This window comes from Agelaius tricolor, unplaced genomic scaffold, assembly GCF_023055355.1.
Source record: "Agelaius tricolor isolate 1412-34295 unplaced genomic scaffold, bAgeTri1.0.p SCAF_9, whole genome shotgun sequence".
NCBI lineage: Eukaryota > Metazoa > Chordata > Aves > Passeriformes > Icteridae > Agelaius > Agelaius tricolor.
The window spans coordinates 20795965-20812735 of record NW_027269269.1 but is presented as its reverse complement, the minus strand read 5'-3'; the positions used below and the strand labels follow the sequence as shown (position 1 = coordinate 20812735).

General features: G+C 43.0%; 1 protein-coding gene across 2 annotated transcripts in view; it reads right to left on the bottom strand.

Moving 5' to 3' along the window:
* Positions 1 to 16362, bottom strand: part of EPHB6 (EPH receptor B6) — an 81104-nt gene extending 64742 nt beyond the window's left edge. The window contains exon 1 of one of the 2 annotated variants that reach the window (XM_071433070.1): positions 16184 to 16362. The gene's annotated coding sequence lies outside the window, so the exon portion shown is untranslated. Of the gene's footprint in view, positions 1 to 15702; positions 16120 to 16183 lie in introns of those variants that run through there. The other variant, XM_071433069.1, reaches the window with a different exon arrangement.
* Between the last annotated feature and the right edge of the window lie 409 nt (positions 16363 to 16771).

Here is a 16771-nt window from a genome sequence, read left to right as displayed (position 1 = left end):
AAGATAGAGAGAACATTATGGAAGCATTTAAGGGAGAGTAGGAGGGAAGCACTAGCCTCTGTGAATTAAAGAGTACCAAGCCCCTAAATTGCTAACCACTGCCCTGCCCTTCCCCCTAGCACTTGATGTGTACAGAATCTGACTACACCCAAAGACGCTCATCTTTCATTCTTTAGTTCTCCTACTACTTCTACCCTACACCAAACTACGTAAACAGAAACCTCAAACCATCCCAACTTTCCAACCACCCTCTTCTCTTGTCCACACAAGCACCTTTCCATGGCCACCTCAGCGAGTTACCTGCTCCAAAACTGCTTTCAGCAAGATTACTTCTCTTTGCTATGGAATCCACTATTCCTCACACTCCTCCAAATCCAACTGCAAAGCAATACACCCTCTGTGGATAGGGTCCTTTAATAAACTTCCTTAAATACCCTTTCTCTTCCTCCCTCTCCTCCAAGTACATGAACTTGCCACTCATGTACCAGCTGCCAATCCTCTTTCGATAACCTATTTTTAGGCATATATTTCCTTAGCTAGGGGAATGATTTCTATCTCCTTGGAAGTCCTGAAAATTTTAAACTGAGAAGTGACAGTTCTGGAGTATTAAAATGTCTTCTAATTCAACCCTATGAAACTGTGAAGATCCCAAGCAGTCAGAAAAGACCACTCATATTATTTTTACTGTAAATATAAGCTCCAAGAGATGGGAGACAGAAGTTTCTGGGTTGTCTCCTTACATTATTCACCAAAGCTATCGTGACTGTTTACTTTGGCACCATCACTGGAGTACCTAGATCACCAAATTTTATGTTTGAGTTCCCAGTTAAAGAGATAAATACAATCACCACCACTATTTCCAAGAATCCTGGTTTCTTAGCTGAACAACCAGCAAGGGAGTAGAGTTCCTTGGGAAGCTTGTCAACGTGAGTTTTGAACATCACCAAGGATGGAGATTCCTCAACTTTTTTGGGCTTCCGTAGCAGCATTGAACTGCGAAATTTTAATTTTTTTTTTACTGGGAATTTTTTTCTTCCTTATATATAGTCACAATCTCCTTTGATCTCTTTTGCTTTCTATCTCAACAGAAGAGAGTCAGCTCTTGCCAAGCACCTCAAAGCTTCTTCTACCCAAGACTGAAAACACAAGCCATTTCAGCTGGAAAGCCTTGAATGTGAAACAGCATGCCTGGCTTGACTAGCACTGTTTAAGTCCTGTTTATTCTCACCAGACAGGGCCGGTGCTGTAATGTCTCACTTTTTCTGAACTCAAATCTTGAAGTGGGAACACTTCAGTACTATCTCCAGGCAAATGATGCTCAGTGCTACAGAAGAGATAGTGATAGTGCTCCCACATGTGCTGAAACAACTGACAGTAGTACAGTCCTGTGCTTGTGAGAGTTCTGTCACAAAGAGGGTTGCTGTCTGTCCATGCTGTATCCAAGCTGTGGCAAAGCATTTCATGCAGCCAGTAGCTTTGCAGCAGCTTCTTTATGCAAATAAAGGATTCCCTCAAAGTTCAAGCATTGTCAGTGATGACACCTGAAGAGCCATAGGGCACCAGTGCTGCTAAACAGGTCAGCATTAATCAAGAATTCCTTTCCATCAGTGCATGTGGTTTTTTTTTTTAAAGGAAGCAGGTTTGCTCCAAGGTTTGTGCAGTCACTTATTTGAGAGCACCCCAATGATATATGTCTGGAGTCTTGATGGAGGTGGTCATGCACGTGACAAACCTAAGAGAGGTCTCCTTAGAATGGACTGCTTTTTTATTCTTCTGGGGTTTGCACAGCACTCTGAGACTGATCAAAAACAGTGACAGCTAGATAAACTGTGTTAATTCTGTGCTGGCCACAGGTTCTTGTGGACCTAAGCTTTGAACAAAACCCTTCCTTTTCTCAAACTCTTGACTCCAACCATAAAACTTTGGACAGACCTTCACCGAAGCACGTTCTAGCTTACTACACAGACAATATGTAGTCACAGATCAGAAAGTAAAGTATAGTGACCCTATTTCCCTCTGACAGATACCACCTGCAGAACCTGACATCAAATAGCACTAACTACTCAGCAGAACCATGCATCTGTCTGGCTTCCACAGGAGGAATTCAGGCACGCATTTTGGATTAAGAAAAAATCTGGGATTGTTCAGGTACTGCACAAGTTCTGGAGAAAAGATGAGGGCCTGAATATAGCTGTTTCTTTGAATTCCACATTTCAACACATAAGAAAATGCAGAAGCATATGAATGTCCACCTAAGCCAAGTTTTCTCCCTGTCTCCAGTGCCAGGAAGAGGAGCTGTGTGCAGATGGCTTGCAAGCCTGACCTCTATGTGACCCACTTTCCTCCTCTTCCTCCGGTATCCACAAATGTAAGACAAAGATTACTAGAGAATATCCCCCAATTGATTCACTTTAGTATCTCCTTAGGAATTCATCCAATCCCTGTTTTGAACTTCTAACAGATTTGGAAAGATGTCTATCCTCGTGCAACAAAGTATTTTTATGTATTTGATATTGTTCTACTAATAGAAGCTGAAGTCGTAACAGTGCCAAATTTTTTATGTTTTCAATTCTTATCTGTTCCAAGAACTTTTCCAAATCATCTTGTTTCCTCCCACTGGAACAATGCTTCTTCCTCATTCATTGTTAACTGACTCCTCTAGGCCTATTTCACAGTAGAAATCATGATATGGGTCTAACTTCCCTCTGCTACACTTGATTCCACAAATTTTCCCTGTATTTGTCATACTTATTCCTCACGCAAAGGATCTAGATGCAAAATAAATGCACCTCAAGAATTCTCCAGGGTAGAGAAAATGCTGTACCTTTGCAAACACAGTCTTTCCTCCTCCTGCACATTTTGCACTGTGACTCATATCAGCTTAGTATTATCTCTCAGCAAGAACCATTAAAAAGATAAATGAGCACAACATCTGGGAGAGTCAATAAACTACTATTCCAATTAATTTGTGCAGCACACTGATTCATCACATTTAGGCAGAGTACAAAAAGTGGAATTAATACCTCTCATTCGTGATAAATAGGGAATCATGATAGTGTTACACATCAAGCAAAAGGCCTCCCCCCGTCCTTTGTTGCCCCCGGTTCTGTCCTACTATAATTGCTCCTTTGCCACTGGGATGCCCTCGCAGCAGTGCTCACTGGGATAACATTCACAATGCTGTTATGAAAAGCTGTCACTCAGTGCCTGTCCAGCAGTCTGAGCGTGACATAATATTGCCTACCTTCTTTCTTAGACAATAATTACAATAACTGCTATTCATAGAAATCTTTCTACGCCCCAAACAGGAAGTGAATGTGGGGGGAGGGAAGGGGGGAGCAACACATAATTTATCGCTCAGGGTTTTAATATAATGGAGTTAATGTGTTTTCGTTAAAAATTCTATTACTGGGACACATAAACCACCACAGAAAAATGATTGACTAAATAAATAGATCATTTCAATAGCTGCTGTATATCCTTTTATCCTCTGTTACTAATTGAGATTATTTTTAATGACTCTGAACTACTTTGAAAATATCTGAGACGAGAGTAGGATTTATGGAAAAAACCCTTGTGGATTTTTTACAGTCTGTTCAGTTGATTCATTTAATTTTGAGAGAAACGCTCTAGATGAAATGTATAACTAAGTTTAAAGGAATACTTCCTCAAGAGCATACTTCATAGCTGGCTTGATCATTTGCTTCTTACAGATTACCTCAATAGAGTTGTGTCTGTTTCTCTTGGGATCCCTTAAGTATACAATGGCACTCCAAAAGCTGATTCTGAATGTTCTCCAAAGAAAGGCATTTATTTCCTTGTTTACCATGGAAACATCAGGCGTTGTGAAGCTGATCTTCCATGCTCTGATTATACATTTCCTAGTGGTATCCATTTTAAGAACTTCCATAGCTCTTAAAGGGAAGAAAGAGATGCTTATTTTCATGAATTTTTATTAAACCCTTGAGGCTCTAATAGGGTGCCCAACTTAGAAGCATAATGACTCAAATGACCTCTACGGTTAGTGGACTGAGCTGAATCATGTTCACCAGGGTAACTAAGACCTGCACTAATTAAAAAGGGAGCTATGGACAGCAGAACAGCTCCCTCCCGATGACTCCCCAGGTGCAGCCTGAAGGTATCTGGGGAGATTCTGAGCCTCTCTGCAATCTCCCAACCCACACAGAAGGCCAGGTTAGCATCTCTTTAGATAACTACAGTGCTTTCCCTTAAATCACTCTTCTCTGCCATGACATACTTGGCTAGAGCAGCTTTACAGCTCAGCTGGTAAATCTAGTCTTTCTTCCTAAGTAAAATTCATTCACAGCTGTCCCGTGTTCCTGGAGCCTCTCTCAATGCCTCCACATCATGTTTTGCTATGCCTAACAAAGATGGACACTGATGTCTTGAGACTACAGCAATTTAAAAAAAATATTCTAATTAAAGATACAGATTCTTTCTTCCATCTATTATGTATTGAATTACATACATATTAAACACAATTAAGTTCCTGAAAACCATATCTTCCCATCTCACAAGATTTGACTTCACTGACAATTTTTATACTGATTTGTGTAGTTTTCAAAAAACATTGGCAATTATAGTCAAGTTTCTAACATTAACACCGGGAAGCAAAATCCCAGCTCCAGAATATTAACAGCATTATAGAATGAAAAATGTGAAGAAATTAATTGTTATTTATGTTATCCATTACTTGCCTCTTCTCTAAATATAACAGGAAACTCTTCTAAAATATAACAGGAATCAAAGTAATACAGAAATTACTCCCTTTGAATTTTCATACTGTAAATAAAGGAGACTGTGCAAACAGGGGGAAATGAATTAACAGCTGTCCATCACATTTATCTTCTTTGATGGAAAGAGAATATGACAACTGTACCCACTGGGTATGGTTTCACTGTCCTGTTATTGATTTTACTCTAATTTCTCAGGATACCTCCTCTCAGTACAACTGTGCACAGATCCCTGCACTTTTATCTATGTAGAAATACACATGATGTTATCAACTTCAAATATAATTTATCTTCGACAATTATACTTTCATCTGTACAAAAGGAAGACATAAGCCTTCAGCAAGGAAAATAATATGCAAATTCACAAACTCTACGGCACAGCTGCAAACCTTTGTTAAGCACTGTGTAAAATGTTGTATTTCCAAAATTCTTAGTACAGAATTTTAAGTTTAGAATACTAGACTCAAGTATCCCTGAAGATCACCACATTATTAACTTCTAGGTGAAAGTAATCTATGGTACTAAAAATTCTTTGGAAATTTCCTTCTCTGATACAACTTAATTTTAAACAAACGCCCCAAAATTCACTGAAATTTTATAATAGAAGATGTCTGAAAAAAGAAAAAAGATGCATCCTATTTCAGCATTTAAAAGAAGAAGGGAAATGACACATTTTCATAAATGGTTATTAAACAAAGAATGTTTTGCTGTCCTGGTTTTGGCTGGGCTAGAGTTAAATTTCTTCTTAGGAGCTGGCACAGAGCTGTGTTTTGGATTGAGAATACTCTTAATAACACAGATGTTTTAGTTGTTGCTAAGTAAAGCTTACTCTAAATCAAGAACTTTTCAATTTCCCATGCTCTGCCAGTGAGGAGATGGACAAGAAACTGGGAGGGAGCATGGTCAGGAACAGCTGACCCCAACAGGCTGAAGAGATATTCCACACTCTGGAATGTCATGCTCAGTACATAAACAGAGGGGAGGTGGCCAGGATCTGCTGATCATGGGTCAGGGATGTGCTGGGCATCCATCAGTGGGTGGTGAGCGACTGTACCATAAGTCACTTGTAGTTTTTGGGGGTTATGCCTCTCTCTCCCTTTCCATCATCATCATCATCAACATCATCACCATTATTATTATTATTTTATTCCAATTATTAGACTGTTCTAATTGTTGTTATCTCAACCCATGTCTTTTACCTTTTCCCAATTCTCCCTCCTGGGATGGGAGGGCTGGGAGGGTAGGGGCTAAGCGAGCAGCTGTGCGCTGCTCAGCTGCCAGCTGGGGTTAAACCACGACAGTGACGTAAAGAGAATGTCCCTAAAATCATGTTCTCATCTACTCAGCATGCTGATCATGCTTCTTTTTTCAAGTGAAATTAAAGTTATTGTATACCAAGTTCTGTTTGCTGATGGGTGGAAAGTGGTAAAGAAGCCAAGCAGAGTGCTGGCAATGGCCAGACAAGCAATGCCACAAATCAGAAAAATAACCTTGACATTTGCTGACCAAGTCTGCAAATGCAAATCTGCAAAGACAACCCATACACAGAGCTGACCAACAGCCTTAAAGGCATTCTCAGAACACTGGAAAAGAAATCTAGGGCCTGAAGGGTTGAGCAGGAGCAAAAGTGAGAGTGGCTTGCAACACTAAGATATTAATAAGTCTAAGAAAAGAGATGTTTTATACTAATGCTCTTTCCCATTGTAACTTAAGAATGTAGCCTTACACGACATGTCTAGAAATATATGAAGCAAGATCCATGCACAAACACTCTAAAGATACAATGGAGAGGAAAAAAAGAACCAGCTGAAAATACTTTTCTTAAACTGTTCATTGTGGACCACTTTGCAAAATCCTTTAGTAAGGATTAGTATTTTCTTCAGCTGCAGTAAAGAACTTCAATTTTTGCAAAAATATGCTTACTGTCCTCATCTCTAATTTTGTTTTTGACTTCATGAGGGTTTTACAGTAAGAAATATTTAGCATAAGCAGAAAATGCATGTCATTCGTATTCACAGAATCCAAGGTTATGTTGCCTGTTGGGATATAGTGGCAGCACTGACAGCCGGTTAAAAGATAATGTTCCTCTTCTATGGGAATTCCCATCATTTTGAAATTGCCTTTCATTCCATGGGAGAAACTGTCATTTCAAAACAGATTACAGAAAGGACTAATAATATTAAAGCATCTTAATTTAAGTGCAGCTCTTTTTATTAACCTCCTGTCTGGCTTCAATGAGGCAGCTTGGGTTTTCAGAGAATGTGCTTCATAATTTAAGGGTTAATTAAAACTACTTTTTTCCATTTTAATCAGTTTCACAGCCTTGGGCTGTCATAGAGCTTGGTTCACAAATTGTTGGCTTCATGCATTTGCAGATAGAGGCTACTTTTAAAACTATTTAATTACTAGCATTATTTATCATCACTGTTTTTATTCCTGTTAAGAGAAGCAAGAATGCTTCTTTGTAAAACAACAAGGCAGAAAAGCAGTGAAGCACGATCACTTTACTGACTTTTTCACTGCTTTGACCTTGCTGTCCAAACCTACTTTCCTACCTTCACTCCATGCAAATGATTACCAGGTACCTTCCATCTAGTTATAACCCCACAGAATTACAAATACCAGCTTTTGAGTTCATAAGGTTGCTGTAACAACAGAGGGCTGTAACATAACATATTCCCCAAATGGGAGTGAGAATAAAAAATTATATTCAGTCAAGCTGATTCCCTTTCGTTTTGCTGACTGCACCAACAGGCTGTACAATATACAAGCTTTAGCTCCAGCACGTAAATTAGAACGTTTGATGTGGAAATATATGCACAAAACTAGGAAGCTATGAGTGAGGGAGAAAATGGCTCAGAGAAGAGCTCTACAACACAGCCTTCATTCTTTTATGACCACTGTTTGCCAAGATGGGTATTCTGTCATTCTACCACTAGTTTGAGTCTCACATTCATGTTAGGTATTAAAACATCACAAAACAACCTTGCACTGCACTGGTCATACTCTGAGAAGTGCACCACACCAACACTTACTACAGTCTGTCTACAGCCATTTTTTGCAGGAGGTGTTACTTCACTGCGCAGACAGGCAATTAGGGAGCCACCTTGGCAGCAACCTCTTGAGAACACAGCAAAGAACTACGAAACCTAGAGCCAAGGCAAGAAAATACATGGTTTCTCCAGTTTTGCTGTCTTCAGTTCCAGTCTTGAAATCCATAATATTCATTCAGACTCAGTTGTCTTTCCTCTTAGTGCCTTGGTCTCACTGTTAAAATGACTGAACTGAGCAACAAGAACAGACATTCCAAAAGTTCTGTTGGACTTCGGAAACATCTCACTTGGTCTTTTCACACTAAGTTTCTTTCAACTTTTGTCACCATCTAGATGATTATTTAGAGAACAACACTAATGATTCATGCTGATTCAAGGCTAAAACCAGGTTTTCATTTTGATTTTGGGAATGAGGTTGCCCAAAATTGGCTCTCATCTACCAGACAACTGAGAGGGAATTGAAGCAGAAACGGTAGCTTGAAGAAAAGAAATCAGCTGAATGCTCCAAAGAAGAGATGATCTGAATGGCAATGACTGCTTGAAACAATTACCTGAGTTCAGAGAAGCATCAGAAAGAGCCCATGTGTAGCAAAAGTGGGTTAGAGAGCTCCACCAAAAATTTGAACTTGCCACTGGCAGAGCCTGAAGAGCAGCCAATTTTGTTCTCAGGTCCTTCCCTCCTCCTCCATCCTGCATTTCCAGTTCGATGTTTCCACCCTCAGGAAATGGGGACATTATGTGCCACTAATACTTCTGCAGAACAAAAATAGTCTTAAGAGGAAAAGGGAAGGCCAAGCAGGTTATGGTAGAAGGATATTTCAGGCTCATAGCATCTCTTTCTAATGCATGTTTGTATTATTTTTCGTGCCAGAGATGAAAGCAACAACACATAATTCTCAGAGTTCATCCTGCCTCCTCAGTGTCTCAAAGGCTTATTTATATTTCAGTGTGGATGCTGGGGCTCACTGCTCTTGTTACATCCACGTCCAACCTCAAAACCAAAGGATTACATTTAAAATGGAGTGAGTAGAATACACCACTTCCTTTCCTTGGATATCAACCAGTCTTGGTCATAACAGAGCAGACCCAAGGCACATTTTCTGGCAGGAAGATAGTCCCTCCCCCAGCTGTTGGTAGGACTATAGTAATAGAAATTAAATAAGGGGAATGGGCACCTTTATTTAGACAACATCTGGCCTACAGTACCATGTCAACTGAAGGATTTTTGTCGATGTATTTCTTTAAGCTTCCCTAGTCATATTTTTAAATGTCATTAGCAATAAGGCTTCCATGACTTTCTACAATCTATGCAGGCCTTTGCTGGAAGAAACCACACCTTAATACTGAACCCAAACCCATCTACTTTGGGCAATTTGAGCCAGCTCTTTTCCTTTGGCCAGCACATTGCCTAGAATCCTGTCAATAGTCTTTTAGATACTCTAGCTACTCCAGAGCAAAGCCTTTTCACTCATCAGTAAGCTAGTGCTTTTTAATAGCATTTTAAAAATCCCCTATAGTCATCTAATCACTGCTGTTGCTCTTCACTGAGCTCCCAGTTCGTCAGTGCTGTGGCACAGAAGTTCACACAGTCAAACACAAATAGTCTCTGTGCATTTGCATTAGTGCCATAAAGTCAGGGACTGTACAATTTCAACACCACAGGTTCAGAGGCACAAAAGAAAAAAAGTAAAAAATGCCAGGCTGATATGCTATGATCTGGGTGGAAGAGGGGAAGGCTAAGCCTTTAAAAAAATCATCTAAAAAACTAATTTTAAAAGAACTTTCTAAAGATTTAGGTCAAGTTCCCCTTCCCACTCTGATTTCCATATACACAACTCTTTTCAACACTGGCCTGGTACAGGGGCCTGGTACAGACTATTGGTGAAGAGAAGCAGGAAATGTACAATTCTACAGACCCTATTCTGATCCTTTCAATTAGGACTGTCCAGTAGGTGTTACTTTATCAAACAGAGTAAGATTTGTTTTAGCTTAATTCTTTTAAAGAATTTACCATTTTTGTTTTTACTCTGTTTCTGAAGACTGATTTGCTTTCTTCACACTGTCATCACACACACTTTTTGGAGGGTAACCCATTAAACATAATCAAAAGAATCTATTTAGGAGACAATTTTTAAAGCTATTCTTCTCAGGTAACAGGGATCTAGTCACTAATTTGATTTCACAGAATCACAGAATGGTTTGGGTTGGAGGGGACCTTAAAGACCATTTAATTCTGACCCCCTGCCATGGGCAGGGACACCTTCCAGTTAGACCACGTTGCTCCAAGCCCCATCCAGCCTGGCCCTGAACACTTCCAGGGACGGGGCATCCACAGCTTCGCCAGGCAACTTGTTCCAGTGCCTCACTACTCTCTGAGTAAGGAATTCCTTCCTCTACACCAATCCTTCAAGTCTGAAGTCTTTCCCAGATATTGTATTGCTTACAGGACCTTGCCAAAAGTCCCTCTCCAGCTCTCTTACATCCCCTTTAGGTACTGGAAGGCCACAATAATGTCACTCCAGAGTCTTCTCCAGTCTGAACAATCCCAGGTCTCTCAGCTTGTCTTCAGAAGAGGTGCTTCACCCCTCTTCCTGGCCTTTTCTGGCCCTCCCTTCATGGCCTTCCATCTTCTGCCTGAAGATGTCCTTAGTTCTTCCAAGAACCTGCAGCTCTCTAAGACCATCCAGAGCCACTTCTAATTCAAGAGTGGTAAAATCATCCATGAGAAACACACAACCGTCAACACCATTCTTGCAGTCTGAGTTAAGAGAACTTCTGACTGAAACAAGGAGCACAAGTCATGCATCATTCCCATTACTTTATTTCACCAAATGTCTTTCTGGTGCTCAGCCTGGGGCCCCAAGCAAAAAGGTAGCTACGGTAAGGCTCAAAATGAAGACTAATTACTCTTCAGCATCTGACTCCACATACATGTCCCAGCAGAACAAGGCACGTGCAAACTAAGAAATTCCCTCTGTCAAAGCCTCTACCTATCCCCTAGATTTTAACAGACTCCTGATTTACACTGAGGTCACCAGAATTTGTTCTCACATCACATGAGAACATCTTTATGTACTTCTAACATGGTTAGATACTGGAAGAGAAGACCACTAAGATCCTCTCTGCACTAGCAATGAAACAAACATTCCTCAACAGCACTATTCCATTCCTGACACCATAGTGATGGCAGTGCTAACTGCTGATATGGTAGCCCCTTTATGGACAACACATGCACCAAATGGGATTAGTAAACTCACTAAAAAGTGAAAATGTCAGTACATATTTGCATCCCCGTTGCTGCTGGCACCAGCTGAAAGCCTACTGACATTAGGAGGGGAAGTGACCATCTGGGAGACAACTGCAGGAAGGCATCCCAATCCAGCTGTGCTTCCAGCAGCTTCTTCCTGGCTCAAACCCAAGGAGGAGTAATTTCAAACATCTTCCCGGTGCAGAAAGCATTCCAGATTCTGCGTACTAGAATGAAATTGATCCTAGCTGTGAGTGAAACCTAACATTTGGAAATTCAAACAGTCTTATAAACAGCCCAGTTTGAATTTCCAAATTGAAAATATTCAAGACCTGCCCAGAAGGATCTGTAATATGGTCCCTCTTGTGACATCCCACTCTCTTCTTAGAGAAGAGTTAAGAAGATAAGAGAGTTCTGCCAAGGAACCATGCTTCCATTTGCAGACATCCCCAGGATCTGAGAGAACCTGTGGTAAACCTGATGCTAAAGGCTTCCACACAGGCGTCTGTATCCTACACACTGCCTCTGAAGTGGTCAGCTGGGCCAAACAGATTCATATCATGTGAGTGTTTTGCAGTAAGTGGGAGAGAGATCAGGTCATTTAGGGAGCTTTGAAAGCTTTACAGTAACTTGGAGAAACATCAGTATGCTAAAACAGAAATATCTTACAAAGAGCCAGTAGTTCTCAGTCTTTAGCTTCTAGGGTTTAATTACATGATTTAGACACGTTGGATATTTTCCAGAGACATGGCACAGAGGAAAAAACTGTACTTGGAAACTGCAGAATCAGCAGAGGAATCATTTACTTGGCAAGCTTAAGGAGACAGGGGAAAAAAAAAAGCCTGTCTGAAAATGAAGTCATGTATGTTTCAATGTGCAGGTCTGGGCTGGCGAGAATTTCCATCCTAAGGTGAATCAAGAGCTTAAGGATTCAGCTTTCACATGTAAGACTGCAGTTTTCAGGCTGGAGAGGCTGTGTTCTTACGGTACCCAGCATCTTCTCTGCTGCCAGGACAGCCCTTTTTTCTGCTCTTTGCCCGCAGCTGTGTGCACACACAGGCATGCGCACACGCGCGTGCACACGGACGTGGGGGTGTGCATGTGAAACGTTTGAACAAAAATCTTCTTGACAAGCAGGCCTGAGTAGCAGAATGCACAGGGGCCTCTGGAGGCATGGAAAATTGAAACCAGTGACTAGAAGAGCTTTTGTCAGAAGTGGTCTCAAGAACAATCTTCAAGTAGGACCTCTGTGACAGAAGCATCAGCTTGCTCCTGATGACTTTTTAAGAGGCAAGACAGCACCCTCAGTATAAAATAAGGTGACAGGATCTCCAAAAAGTACACACATTTTAATTGCATTTTTTAAAACACGACACATATTAACAATACCCTTCCAATAGAATTCTATTTCTGGTGGCAGAGGAGTATTTCTTGAAAGCACAACAGAGTGCCTCTGAGAAGGAAGTACTAGTGTAGTTCTTTGTTAAGTTTAAAACTCCTTGTATACATCAAGCGTGAGAAGAGTGACAACATGAAATGGCTTTTTCTTACTCAGACTTGCTGCTCGCATGTTTGACTGCTGTGGCTGACACGAGCAATTAAGGAGCTTTTATCCTTTTAGGGGTCTGTTTACACAGCAGCACTGGAGAAAAAGTGCTAGTTTGCTGTTGTACAACATCTACAGAATTATTTAAAAAATACATCTGTGTTACATTTGTGTACACCCCTGAAGCCCATGACACTTCATGGCTGCCAAAGAGCAAACATGGAGAGAAGAGTGATATCCAGCCCAAGATTTATCAGGCAGAAGCTAAAGTGTAAGGTCATAATGAGTTGGAAAACTGCTGAATGCATGCAGTCGGTAGCTGGAAGAAATACCTTACCTGTATTTCTGTAAGATGATACAAAACTTGCTAACAAAATCAAAATCAACAGCAAGATATAACTGTAATATAATACTAAATCAAGTTTAAGAAAAAAACAACAGCAAACAAGACTAAATAATGGTAGTATTATAGGGGTTCATCAGTTTCCCCCTAAACCTTTAATCAGCTTTTCACAGAAATAAGTCATTGAGATTTTTTGAAAAAAAATCATCACATTTATGACCAAAACCAGACAATCTGGAATATTCTTATAAATACTTTTTAACGACAGCATCCTTTTTAGAAGACACTGCCCTCTTGTTTGCTGGCTAAATGACACTATAAACCTCTAGCTTGACCACCAATTTGTACTTCTTCCACCCTTCTATTGTTTATGTGTGCAGTAAACACATGCAATATGGCCACAGAAATGAAAAATAAAAATATATTGTGCAACCTTAAGTGTGCACCAAAAGCACTCTGCACTAATCTGTAGGGACTTCAGCTTAACCCTCTGCACAGGCACTGCTGATGGATAATGAAATACAAGGAAACTAAGGTTTTAGGGAGAGCAGATCTGGAGACAGGAGCATTCCTGAACCAGAGGAAAAGTATGCATAAATCTTCTGCCAATCCAGGGAAGGAAAGTTGGCCAAAAACCAAAACTGTCTTAATTGGAGGCACACGAGATAAAGGGGGGGGGGGGGGGAGAAATACACTCATCTCTTACATGATTCTCTGCATATGGCACATGCAATATCAGAGGGGAGAAGGGGAAGCCATCTGCACCTGGGCACAAAGAGGGATCCACACAGTGAATCCCTACAGGCATAAGGAAGACAATTCTCAATGGGCTAAGGGATCAGCTCCCTTGTCAGACACATCTGCTGGCAGCCTATGGGAGCATGCTGGAGAATAAGCAGCTGTCTCCTTGGAGCCACCAGCTGCCTTCCTCCCCAAAAAGGATTCACACCGGGCCATTGGTCAGCCTCCAAGCAAAATACAGGAGGCAAAGACAGTAGCAGCCTTGGGCAAAAGAAAAAAGAATTAGACATCTCCTCCCCAACCCCCTCCAAAAAGTCCTGAGGTGTTCATGCCACAGATAACAGCTTGGAAGAGCTGAGAACTTCAGAACAATGCAAGAAAACATGACTTTCTGTGGGGTTTCAGTGATTAAATTAGAAAGAGATACAATCCTACTTCATACAATATCCAGTGATGCCCCAAAGTGATGCTTTTTCCAAAATTCAAAACACATGGCCATGCAAACAATTCTGAGCAGCTCAGTGCAAGAATGTTAAATAGGAGAGAACTCAGAAGACAAGAAAAAAATGTTTAGTCAGAGGGGCACACAAGTCAAGGAATTAAAAACTGCACCTGTGTAACTTGGCTAAGAGAGCATACATGGAAAAAGGCAGAAAAGGAAAGGATGCAATTATGTGCAGTTATCTGAAGCTTGCCAATACATTAGCAAAGTAAACTGAAGTAGTGCAAGGTGTTGAATTTAGGGAATGAACTTCTAGAGAAAAACAGTATTTTTTTTCTGCAATGAGATGGAGTGATAAGGATTTTTAGATTGTGGACTACCTTTTCCTTTCCTTCTCCCAAAGGAACATCAGCATTGGAATTATTTCAAACTGGGAATGAAGAAATACCTAGAAGTAGCCAATAAATCTTGTATTAATGGCTTAGGGCAGGTGGATCAGCTGTGACTAAACATGAGGTGCACCAACACCCAGTTCCATGTTTTGGATTAGAACCTATAAAACAATGAAAAAGGAAGCCCCCTCCTTCATTGCAGCTGAGGCTACAAATTTGTCTCTCTAACAGACATGTCTGGTGGCAGCTAATTCTCCTTTGACTTTGTCGTTTCCATTTGCCCCCTCACTCTACTTCATCATGAATCTGCATGACTTGGTATCACTGCTGGTGAAGGATGCCCCTTGGGAGGAGATGTGCTTCCCCATCTTCACTCTCTGATTTCTGAAACTTGTAGGAAAGGCAGGTGATACTCACACTCCTTCCCAACCGAATGACTGTGGTAATAGCAAGAGAAACTTCAGAGTAAGTGAAATAATCTCAGTGAATCCCACAAAAGGCAAAATTAAAATTACCCATCACAACAGCCCCTCCCACATTCACAGATTTATTTAGCTTGAGTAGTAGTAACTTGCATCATCTCCTTGAAAAATAGCCTAACATGGCTTTTCTCTGCCACAAGCACTCATACAGCCATCTGTCCCCAAGAGCGCTGAGCAACCGTACCCACAGACAAGGCCACCCAGCCTCCCTCCCCTGTGTCGTTCCACGAGGATCGCGAACCCACACCAGCATCCACCAAGCCCCACTTCAGAGACTTCAAAGGCAGCATTTCCCTACGGTTCTCCAGGGCGCTAGAGAGAGGGGAACACCGCTCGTGGGAGCAGACCAAAGGCACCACGGCCGTGTGGAAGGGCTCTGGGGATGATGGCAGTCTCCGTGAGCAGAGAGGCCGTGACCCGATTCCACACATCTGTCCTCCCCGTGCCCACGGCCGGCACCTGACAGCAGGCGTGCGCTCGGGGGAGGGTGCCGGTAACGCCGCCTTGGAACAGCACACACCGGGAAAGGAGGAAAAAGAACATCGCCTGAGGAGTTTTAACCCCTCTCGAAGTAGTCCCCGTTTGTTCTGTGCCCCCTCCCCCGGATGGCAGAGACCCGCGGGTACCCGCCACCACGTCCCGCTCGCTCCGAGCGCTGCCGCCGGACTCACAATGCCCGTCCTCGCCCGCCCGCTACGGTACCTTGTGCAGGACTCCAGCAACACCCCCTCCACTTCCCAGCATTACTCGAGCAGTGTTCGCAGGAGCCCTTCCCGCTCGAGCCGTGCCGCCCGGCCTCCCGGCATCAGAAAAGTTGGACAAAGACCATTTTCACCGCGCGAGTTGCACCATCCCGGCGGGCCAGCGCCAGCTCCCTCTCGCTCCGCGCCCAACGCCGCTTTGTCCCCCGGCCCCGGGCACAGCCTCTGGCCTCGCTCGACGTCTTTCAACAAGTCGGATGCTTGTGAGCAGTCCCGATCTTTGCGCTCCCCTCCAGGCCCTTCACTGGCAATGTCCTCTCCCCGCCCAGGTTCCCCTCCTGCAGGAGTCTCTCTTTCTCTCGCTTCCCAGGATCTGCCTTATCCCTTTCTCCGGGCTCCTCTCTCTCTCTCGCTTTCTCTCCCCCCTCCCTCCCTCCCTTCCTCGCCGTGCCCCTCCTCCATTCTCTCTCCGCCCCCCCGACCTGCTTTCCTTCGCAGAAGCCCAGCGACGGCAAATGGGGGTGGGGGCGCTGCGAGATCCCGCACTCCGAGGCGGCTGCGGCCACTCCTGTCACTTCCGCGGCCATCGCCATCCTGTGTGCCGCACGCCCCGCCGGCTCCCCCGGCCGCCGGCAGCCTCCCCTCGGAGCCGCTCCGCTGGGCGGGTCGCTGGGCGGCACCGGCTTCCCTCCGCGATCCCAGGCTGTGCTGCCGAACCCCTCCCGCTTCCCCCAGCCAGCCTCTTCCAGAGGGGGGTTTTCCAAGAGTCTTCCCTCACCGCCTGCTCTCCGGGGATCCCGAGCGCGGCCGCAGCTGTGCCTGCCCCGACGTCTGGCCGAGCCCTTGCCCCAGCCCCTACCTCTGCCAGGTTCAGGTCAGGAAGAACAGTGTGACTGCACAAGTCTGATCCATGGTCAGTCTCTCTTGACATTGTTGAAATCCATGTTACTGTGTGCCATCTCCTGTTGGTCTGGATAAACCAGGCTCAAGTTCGTGCATCTGTGCTTACTTTTACTCCACCTCCAATGCTTCCTCTCTACTGAGCCTTGAAGAGGCTCCTCTGGAATGCT